The sequence below is a fragment of the Elephantulus edwardii genome, unplaced genomic scaffold, assembly GCF_000299155.1.
Source record: "Elephantulus edwardii isolate Elephantulus edwardi_28Jun2011 unplaced genomic scaffold, EleEdw1.0 scaffold00005, whole genome shotgun sequence".
Taxonomy (NCBI): domain Eukaryota; kingdom Metazoa; phylum Chordata; class Mammalia; order Macroscelidea; family Macroscelididae; genus Elephantulus; species Elephantulus edwardii.
In genome coordinates, this window is record NW_006399755.1 from 9,512,523 (window position 1) to 9,523,737 (window position 11,215).

The 11,215-nt window shown below is 46.5% G+C and overlaps 1 pseudogene; it reads right to left on the reverse strand.

Annotated features, from left to right (window-relative positions):
- Positions 1-8,789: 8,789 nt before the first annotated feature.
- Positions 8,790-11,215, reverse strand: part of LOC102866376 — a 3,736-nt pseudogene continuing 1,310 nt past the window's right edge.

Genomic DNA, 11,215 nt, shown 5'->3' on the forward strand with positions numbered 1-11,215 from the left:
ATGAAGGACGCCATTCCTGGATCATCTGCAGCAAGGAAGTCGTCAGTCCTGGTGCGCCGTCTGCTGGTCATAGCTATGAACGGCACCTGGAGGCCTCTCCTAGTGACTCCTGGCAGAGCAGTCCAGTCCCAGGCTTCTGTCCTCCAGGAAGGCTGCCTGGGCATGGAGTGGCCATGTATCATCTCCAGAGAGAGAACTCAGGCTCTGCAGCCGCCCCCTCCCGCAGACAATACTCAACAAAGGTAAAAGGGAATATGTAAATAGCCTCTGTTCTCACTCTTTGGAGAGAAGGAAGGGCAATCTCCTCCTGTGAGATTTACTGCTTCTGAAGAGTACTGGAGGGCCAGCTATGGATCCAACTCGAGGACACACAACAAACAACTCCTACTTCTGCAGTTAGGACAGACAAGAACTCACCTGTCCAGCCTTGGCCTGTTATAAAAGGATTAGGATTCTCCTGGCAAATGTCTTCACTGTACCAAGGCTCTATTTGACAGTCTGAGATGGAATTAAAACAGCTGCCAACTTGACAGGGTTGTCTCGGGGGCATCATTATACTTGTGTGTGCACACTGTCTCCTGGTCCAGAAAGGACTGCAGCGCCAGCCAGGAAGGAGACCAGGTTGTTGCAAACCTTCCCCAAAAGCCGAGTCCTGGCTCTGCTGTCCCCTACCAGAGTGGTCTTCCCCAGGGAGAACAGGCTCTGAGTCATGCTGTGTCCGCTGCACCATACAGGGCCTGGCATGCAGGAGTGGCTCAGTGTCACTGAGGGATGGAGTGACATGAGGAAAGCAGACCAGGCTGGTATACAGTGTCTGGGGCACTGTGATCAGAACTGCTGCTCCTGGTGCAATTGTCCCTGGATTCACTCACTCACACAATTGTAATCACCAGTGGGCTCTGGGCTGACAAGGGAGTCCCACAGGACTTCCTCTCCCAAGAGAAGATGATGAAGAGGCCCTTCTCATTCTTCATTCTTCAGCCTTCTCAGTCAACTGTATTTGTCATTCTTAGGAGTTGTTGAGTCAACTACCTATGAACATAGCAACTCAATGAACGAAAGCTCAGAACCTCGCCCTGTCCTGCGCCATTCTCACAATCTCTGATATACTGGAGTCCACACAGTCACGGTGTCAAGCTATCTTGTAGAGAGTCTTCCTCTCTTTCTCTGACCCTCAACACCTTTCCCAGCTCTTCTGACATGTCCAAATTATGTGAGATGAAGTTTCACAGTTAACTGTAATGAAATATAATTAACATGTTAGAAAACTTACTTATTTAATACAGTTGGAAGAGTTTTGACAAGAGTATTATTATGGGCAAGACCTGTTCCTTATTATGTCTTTATGATTTTGTAGCTAAGTCACAACAGGCACATACAGTCTTACTGGGGGTTTAAAAAACCTTCTTGCCACTGGACCAATTAGCAGCATCAGGATGGATGACGAAGAGATTGAGATTGTTCACAGCTTCAGTTTGCTCAGCTCCACAGTCAACACTCTTGGTACCAGCAGTCAGGAAATCAAAAAGCGTATCGCGATGGGAAAGTCTGCCGTTAGGGACCTCTCAAAGGTACTCAGGAGCAACAGTGTCTCTCTGGAGACTAAGGTGAGCCTGATACAGGCCATGGTATTTGCAATCGCTTGTTATGCATCAGAGAGTTGGACAATGACTAGGGAGGACAGAAAGAGTGTGGATGCTTTTGAGCTGTGGTGCTGGAGAAGGGTACTGAATGTACCATGGACTGCCAGGAAAACAAACAGATTAATCTTGGAGAGGATTAAACCAAGCTACTCCTTGGAGGCAATGATTCTGGGGCTTCGTCTGACATACTTTGGACATGTTGCCAGGAGTGACGGGTCCTTGAAGAGGGACATCATGCTTGGGAGGGTGGAGGGACAGAGCAGGAGGGGAAGACCCTCTATGAGATGGATTGACTCGGTGACTGGGGTAATCGGGATGGGTGGCACAGGATAGAGCAGGGTTTAGAGCTGTTGTGCATAGGGTCGCTATGAGTCGGAAGCGACTCAATGGCACATAACAACAACAACAACATTGTGATTTGAGCTAAAGTTGACAGAATGGATTAGTTTTCAATTCTATTAATACACATTTACTAAGTGTGTCTGATTCAGACATGGTTTTTCCAGTCACTTGTTATGCATATGAGAGCTGGACAATGAATAGGGATGGCAGAAGAAAAATTGCTTGCTACCTTTGAGGTGTGGTGTTGGAGAAGAGCACTGAACATCCCATGGATGGCCAAGAGAATGAACAGATATGTCTTGGAGAGGGTGCAGCTGGAGTGCTCTTTGGAGGTAAGAATGACGAGGCTTCACCTCACATACTTTGGACATGTTGCTAGGAGGTGCTATTCCTTGGAGAAGACATGATGCTGGGAAGGGTGGAGGGTCAGTGAAGGAGAGGAATGCCCTCAACCAGGATTGACATGGTGACTGCTGCAATGGGCTCTTGTGTGTCAGGAAGTGTGAGGATGGCACAGCATAGGATGAGGTTCTGATCCACTGTTCATAGGGTCACTATGAGTCATATTCGACTCGACAGCACCTAACAACATACACTTTTTTTTAACATATTTTTGTTCTGTGACATCATTACAATCTCTGCATTGTAACAGCACTCTTCCCACTTCCTTCCCATGATTCTTGCTTCCACTCTTCCTTCTAGCCTCTCCCATTCTGCTGCTTATTTCTGAGTAAATGCTGCCATTTTGATCTTGTGTGGTTGGTTGTTCTAAGGATAGGGTGCCAGCCACCCTGGTGTTACTGTACACCTTATAGGCCGGTCTATGTCTGGAAAGTTAAGTCACTTAAGTGAGTTCAGTTGAAGGCTCAAAGAGTGACCAAGGTCCACAGGAATTCCACCAGTCTCTCTCCTAGAATTCTTAATTCGTTTTATGTCAGTGCAAGGAAAGTCTTAATGCCTTTCAATTATTTAAAAGCTGCACCTGCAGCAAGTGATGGTGTTTGGGATAAGAATATGTTGTCTAGGGGTTGGTTCAGTCACTTCAAAGAAAGGACAAATTTGTATAGCATCAAAAGGTAAGTGGCGGGGGCAGGGTGGGGGTGGAGGTAAGTGGAGTTTGAAAAGAAGTTAGAGTAACTCAGGGCCTGCCCGTGCACCTGAGCTATTGCTGTCCACCAGATAAAGGGAGTTTCAATTATTCCCAGAAGTTCCTTTCATCCCTTGGATCCTTTCCACTCACCCCTGACCCATGATCGCATTACTCTTTCTAGAATTAGTTTTGCATTTTTCTAGAATAGTGCAGAAATGGGGTCATACCGTGTGTAGCTTTGAGATGAGCTATTTTGCACATCGTAATGATCTTTGTGGTATAGCACTGGTCTGTGTGTTGCTGTACAGAGGTAACTCGTGGTTGCTGTGATGCTGAAGCCTGTGACAGTGATGTGCCAATCGTGGTAATGGGCACCCATGGTGGGCAGTGTTGGCTGGAGCTTCCCGACTAAATCAAGCCTGGAAGCAGGAGCGGCATCCACTTCCAAAATGGCTTGCCTCTGAAAACTCTATGTACGAACAGTGTTCAGGCTGTTTGTTCATAGGGTCGCTATGAGTCCTCTACGACTCGATGGCATTAAACAACAACAACAACAACAAAGCTCTTGTGATTCATCATGTTGTCGTATGCATCAGTAGCTAGCTATCAGCCAAGGAGTGAGTTCTCTGTAAATAATCCACAATGTTGCCCTGTCCCGTGTCAGCCTCAGGATTGCTGGCAGGGGAGCAGCCAATACTGGAGCTATTGTGTCCACCCACCTCACAGAGGGCTTCCCTCGCTGACCCTCTCCTTCACTGAATATCCTGTCCTCTAGAGATTGACCCCTCCTTACGGCATTTCCAAAGCAGGTAAGACAATGTTCTGTTGTGACTCATAAGGTTTCCAATGGCTAATTTAAAAAAAAAAAAATAACATAGCGTGCCAGGCCTTTCTTCCTCCTCTCACTTAATGTGGACATCTTCTGACACCTGCCCACCATGGCTAATCCTGCTGGTATTCGAAATATTGGTGATGTTGCTTCTAGTATCAGAGCAACAGGCAAGCTCCCAGAATATGGCAAACTGACAGACGGGTGATGAATGTATTTATAATTCTTTCCTTTATATTGCTGAATAGGATCTGTGTTGATAGTTAAAAGTCACCCTGAGACTTGACAATCTGCTCTGGAGAGGTCACAGCCTCAGAAACCCTGTGGAGCAGTTCTGTTCTGCACACACATGGGCTCTGTGAGCCAGCATCTGCTCATTGACAACGAACCACGGGTGTCTGTGCTTTCGATGTACCACAGCTAGTTTATCCATGCCCAGCTGAGGAGAACAATCGGAGGCTCGAGAGATTGATGTGGAAATGGGATTCTGGGAGGAAGATCCATGGCAGGGCCCCTTCCAGAGGAGACGGTCAGTTCAGTGCTGGTCTCTATCTTCCTGCAGGACTGTGGAGATGAGGTTTTTCTGGCTGCCTTCCCAGGTTTTATAAAAAACCTTTCCTACCTTAAGTCTTTGGACAGAGTATTAGTTTAACGGGCGGGTGTTGAAAGGTCTCACAGAACCGCATCCACACTCCTGCCTGAGACCTGGCTCTCCTATCTGGGCTGGCCTGTGTGTGAGAACCACTGTTTGACCTGATGGGAGTGGAGATAGAGGGCAGATGTGGCGGGAGAGGCCCTCCCTGCAGTCACTGACTCTCGGCTCTCTGGAGTCAGTCCGTGTGGAAGACGTGGAGTGCTGACTCTAGCCGACAGTGTACTTCAAACACTCACTGGTTGTCTTCAGGCCTTCACCCTCCCAGGGATTCAGGGGCCAACATCTTTAAATTTTAAATTAAAATTTCATTTTAATGTTCTGTTAACAAGAATACCCTGTTAATTTTTCTTGCTTACATCTCAATTCCTTTGTCTCCTTGATGTATGACCTTGAGCAAGTTACTTCTTTATTCTTCTGCTTAAATAAGATGTGTGTGAAAGATGCAAAGTGCTTGAACACTGACGAGCACAAACTGTTGTTGTTTGAGTACCATTGAGCCAGAACCGACCCGCAGCTGACCCTCCAGCGGGTTTTCAGAGGCATAGGAGGCGAATGTCCATTCTTCTCCCAAGGAGCAGCTGATGGATTTGAACTGCCTGCCTTCAGGATTGCAGCACAGCTTTTTGCCACTAGGCCACCAGAGCGCCCCCTCCCCCCCGCCCCCGACGAGCACGAGGGAAGCACTCAACGGAAATTTGCTGCCATAATGATGCTGATGGTAATGTTGATGATGATTTTGTTTTTTTTTCCTGTAGCTTAGCAAGGTGGGCCTTATTACACAGCTTTGTATACCTAGCTGACTGAACAACAGTGGAGGCCTTTGCTACCTCCACCCCTCATCGATTGAATCAGAGGAAGACCTTTAACAAGGTAGACTGACATGGTGACCGCAGCAATGGGCTTTGGGCATGGCGGAGATCCTGAGGAGGGCCCAGGATAGGCCAGGGTCAGGTGCGTTGTTCGTAGGGTTGCTATGGGTTATAGTCGACTCAACAGTCCTGAACAACAACATAACGTCCGTCACTGCGCCCCCTCGGAGGAAGCTTCCTCAGACTATAATATTACCCTGCTTAGTATCTACCAGGAATGGGAGAGATTGATGAGATCATCCCCTCCAAAATCAGAATTCACTAAAAAACATGTTCTTGATGTTTTCTTTCGTTAATATCATGGATTCCTTTGTTCTAGATCCATACTGTGATTTCCCACCTTTTCAAATGCATTTTCTTTCCAACATATGTTTTGTTACCCATTGATTGTTACTCCTTAATTGCACTGTATATATACATGACACTTTTCTAATATTTGAAGTGTGTTTGCTTGTAAGTAAAACCCTCCCTCCTCTGGGCATCAAAATCAATTTCTGCAAAGGTGATAAGGGTGGATCGTGGTCTGGACTCATGAGGAAAGAGACGTGGTAAAATTGGTGTGCTGGTATACCTACGTGCACTGCAGTGCTATCTACAATAGCCTGAGGGTGAGAATAACCCAGGAGTCTGTCTGTGGTGTGTGTGCACCCACAAACGCTATCCAGCAACAAGGAGAAATGAAGTGCTGATTTATCTACAATGCAAGTGAACCTTGAAAGCATTATGCTGAGTGGAATTAGCCAAGCACAATAGGGCAATTATTTCATTAACCCATTTCTATGAAATTTCTGTAATAAATCCAAACAAGGAGGCAGAAAGTAGATTGGTGCTTCCCAGGGCCTGGGGACAGAGGGGAAAAGGGAGTCACTGCTTAATAAGAATAGAGCATCCATGTAGACTGATGAAAAATGCTTTGGAAACTAAAAAATAACCAACAACAACCCAGTTTGAAAATATTGCGTTGAGAACTGATATGAGATTACCCCTGCATGAGAGGACACCTCTGCTCTGTATACAACATGCTGGGGGCCATGCCTTTCCTTTCAGGTTACACCTGGCACCTAGAAGGTTCTCAAGGCAGCTGCTCAGAACCGTTATTTCCTAAATCCTTCCTTGCACGGAGGCTCTCTGTTGTCATGAACACCTCACATCCTTCACCTCTCCCCTCACAGCCACGCTGCCGCATACGTGTTACTCCCTTCCTTTTATGGATGAGAAAATGAGTTTTGAAGTTGTAACACCCGTCACTGCGTTACACCGGTGCAGGGTGATGCGCAGGAGGACCCCAGAATCCCCCCTCATTGACTAGATCTGGGTGGAATGAATGGAAGGGCTGTCACAGCATCACTTCACCTGCCACGTGGCTTCTATTTCCCCTTTGTACGCTTGCCAACACTGACTTCTTTAATGTGGGAACGTCTTTGATCAGTTTTGCGTGCAATTTGATAATTTTGACACATGTATATACCTGTGAATCTACCACCACCACCACTTAGATAATAAACATTCATAATTTCCAAAGTTTCCTCTTGCCCTGGGTAATTCCTCCCTCTCTCCCCTCCCTGGCCCCTCCTGGCCCCAGGTGACCATAGATCTGCTTTCCACCTCTTTAAATTAGTACTTTCTAAAGTTTCACATATTCTTGCTTTTTCCTCCCCATTTTTTAAATAATCTGACTCCTTTCATTAGAATAGTTATTTTGAGATTCATCCATGGTGTTGTTTTCATCAAAAGTTCATTTCTTGGAACCTTCTCTGAATTCCTGTAGTCAACCCTTCTTGGTCCTGGCCCATTATTATTTTATAATATACTGCTAGGTTTGGTTTGCTCATAGTTTATTGCTAATAGTTTATTTTGAGCTGTGGTAATGCAGCCCAAAGGGTGCTGTGCCACTAACACAAAGATAGTGCCTTACATACTGGTGGTTCAAATCCACCAGTGGCTTCTGGGAAGAAAGATGGATAGTCTCCGCCCAGGCGATTTACAGCTTCAGAAACCTGGTGGAGGGTTAGAAATGAGTCAGTTCTGGCTTGGTGGTAATTAGTTTGATTTTTTTTTTTAATAGTTTGGGACTTTTAACAGTATATTCATTAGTGAGGTAGATGAGACTGAGCCGTGTGGAGCTTCAGGGCGCTGGGAAGGACGTGTAGGGTGGGAGATGGCAGCGGCTGTCAGAGGAGATGGGGTTGTGGACGGGCAGTCCCCTCCCTGCTGCTGGTGCGCTAACTCCCCCAGGGCAGTGTGGGGCCCCCTTTACAAGGGGGCAGCAGCTAGTCCTGTGGTTTTGATTGGTTTTCTTAAAACTTCTTAATTCTAGAGATTTAGAGAGAATGAAAAGCCAAATAACTAGCACAAAATGCTTGGGCAAAGCAGGCCTAATCCACGACAAGCTGGGATGGAAAGTCATTGTGCGGTCTCTGGAGCGAAGCAGAGCCTCAGGCCTTCTGATAACTGAGAAGAAACATTCTTTCTGGTTATTGCAGCAGAGAAAAGGGCGTGTTCTGGTTCCACACCTGAGCAGGAGGCAGAAGAAAGGGTTAGATGGGGAAATGGGGCTTGCAGGAGAAAAGAAAGCAAAAAGGCAAGAAAGAGATCAAGAAGAGAGAAAATAGAAAGGGAAAGAAAAGTATATGGTTGTGTGTCGTTGAGTCAGAAATGACTCGGCTCACCCTTCAGCGGGTAATCAGAGGCTGCCAGTCACAGGGGAGGAGACTGTCCTTCTTGCCACAGTGGATTCAAACTGCCTGCCTAGGGCTTGTCGTGCAATTCCTTAACACCAAGCCCCCAGAGCTTGTGTATAGTGAACAAGGGAAAGCCAGCTCACTGACTTTCTGAACCTTTAAGCAAAATATGACCCCCAAACAGTTCTGAACAGGTAGGTGCCTGGCTGACACAAATTATTTGACTTAGACTAACCTAAAGATTTGGATTTGAAATGGCCCAGCAGTGCCTCAGAAGAAAGAACTGGTAATGTACTTCTGTAGAGATTGTGTGTTGTGTGCCAGCGAGTAGGACCCATCCATGGCTGACCCTCTGGTGGGTTTTCAGAGGCAGTTAATTACATGGGAGGAGATTGCCCATCCTGCTCCCGTAAAGCAGCTGGTGGCCTTGAACCACCACCTGTCTTTGGGATTGCAGTGCAGCTTCTTGCCACTAGGCCACCAGAACTTCCTTCTGTAGAGATTACAGTCAAGATAATTCTGTGGAGCAGTTCTGCCCTTCACACATAGGGTTCTAGGAATGTGGACTACTCTACGGTGATGTGGACTATCTTTGGGGAGGCCTGTGGTGGGAGGGTGGGGATAGGAGGGATCCTTCTCAGAACACAGTGTGGGCAGCCCTGTCACGCCCTGTCATTCATTCACCAGCCAGCCTTCTTCAGTGGTTTCCTACGGCTGACCCCAGCAGCTGGGGATTTGGGGGAGTCAGCACAGCCCAGTCCTTTTAGGGGTACAGAGCCTTCATCTGACTCACTCAAGGGCACCTCACGCCACTCCTGGGCCCTGGCCCCCGACATGTACCTCAGCCCGGTCGTGACTTGAAGCTTCTCACATGTGCTGTGGACACCCTGGCCACAGATACAGTGTGCAGACTGGCGCTGATCAACTAGGCGCTTCCATACCGAGGGAAATGGCTTTTTCCATTTCAATTCTCTCCATAACCCTTCATTTTCTACTGGGCCTATAAATGTATCTCGCAGAGTTATCTGTCACTGAGTGCAGCCGGTTTCCTGAGGAGAATATCAGAGCAGCAAGGTTCAACTTTCTAGGGCTTTTGTTCCCTTTGAGTAGATATCTGTAGTTTGGTGCCATCTCACCAGCTAGAACTCACAGGGCTCCTGTCAACAATAGATCAGAACCTTGCCTCATCCTGCCCCAGCCTCCCAGTCTCCACTCTGCTCAAGCCCAGTCTCCAGTCACAGTGTTAGTGCATCTCATGAGGGGCCTCACGCTCCTTTGCTGACCCTCCACTTTTCTCAGCATGGCTTTTCCCCAGGACTGCCACCTCCTGACAACATGTCCAAAGCACAGGAGATGAAGAGTCATCATCCTTGCCTCTAAAGAGCCCCTTGGCTGCCCTTCCTCGAAGCCCTGAGGACCTGAGGAAGTGAAGGAACTCGCCCCAAATCACACAGCGGCTGTGGGTAGAACTGAGCCGGGACACAGGACTCATTCCCAGCGTGCCTTTTCAATAGGCCACGTTGTTTTCTGCCTGACAGTCCTATGAAAGTTTGGGGTGGGTTGCAGATCTTGAAAAAGGAAAAAAAAATTTTAATGCTTCAGCATCTTATTTATTACAGCAAAATCCAGTTCACATCACTGTTCATAAAACTGTGATTTAACAAAAAGCTTTTATTACAAAAATAAATTTCAGTAATAACTGCTCAACCAGACACTTTGCAATTAAAAAGAAAGCAGCGTGATAAAGAGAAATGCGATTCACAATAAGCTGAATTGTTCCCTCTCCCTTTTACATCCCTCTCGTCCGCACTCGACTGGCCTCCACAATATTGCCACTGCACTGGAAATCATTTGCTGGCATTAAGCGGTTTAGCACTGCTCTGTTCTCCAAATAATTGGACAATTTCATATTTTTAGCTCAGGATTGATTCCCTAACAGATCCTTTCAGACCTTAACAACCAGCTCCAAGAAAAAAACAGGGAATGAGCAACACCACATGTCCCAAGCGGTCAAAGGCAGTGGCCTCAGTGAACAAAAGCCATTCAGACACAGCCATTTGCGTGTATCTCCTCATTTAATAGAATCTTACCTTTTCATCTCATCACCACCTAAGATGAAAGTGAAGCATAGAAGAACTCCACCTGCTTGAATGCCTGAGGGGTCATTAGTAAGATGCTTGTGTGTGAATTTGTCTTTGGAATCATACTGGTGGGAATGCTTTTTCATTCAGGAGCCCTGATGGCACAGTGGTTAAGTGCTCAGCAGTGCAAACCTCCCCAGCAGTTTTGAGGAAGAAAGGCCTGGCAATCTACTTCAGTGAGCCTTGTGGCTGTGGTGGGCCTTCCAGATGATTCTGACTTACAATGACCCTATGTATATAATAATCCTATATATATAATGACTTATAATGGCAGAGTCCTTACCACTGGGCCAATAGGTACCATGTACTACTGTATCATGGTAGATAGAGAAAACATCGAAGATGTTATTAATGATTTAATTTTTCTTCAATCTATAAACAATATTCATGGTAGCAGGAGTCAAGAAATAGAAAAAAAAAAACCCAACCAAAAAACATGTTGCACTGGGAAAATCTGCTGTCAAGGACCTCTTCAAAGTGCTAAAGGGCAAAGATGTCACTTTAAAGTTCTAAGTGTACTTGATTCAAGTTGTTTCCTGTGCATCTGAATTTTTACCAAATTTGCAGTCCAAAGTTGACCAAACATGCAGTCGAGATGTGTTAATGAAGCAGTGAAGAAGGAAGTAGTTGGAAAATATGGGGTTGGTGATAGAAATAAGTCTGGAAACACAATGACTGAATTTTGTATTTTCAATGACTTATTCGAATACCTCCCCCTCCCTCTAGAATCCAACTTTGATCTTTATTCAAGAGGCCAGACGGGTTGCCCCAGCATCCAACTGCCAGCAGCCCCAAGGCCCAGAGCTGCTGGACACCCATGATCTGGTCTGCCTTGACCCTCCCTGAACTGCAGTCTTGGCCCCAGGATCCGGCTCACAACCCTCAAAGGTGCAGCCAGGAGGGAAGCCTTGGGTTTGGACGCTGCTACTGATTCATTAGAAAAAGGATTATGATTATCACAGGAA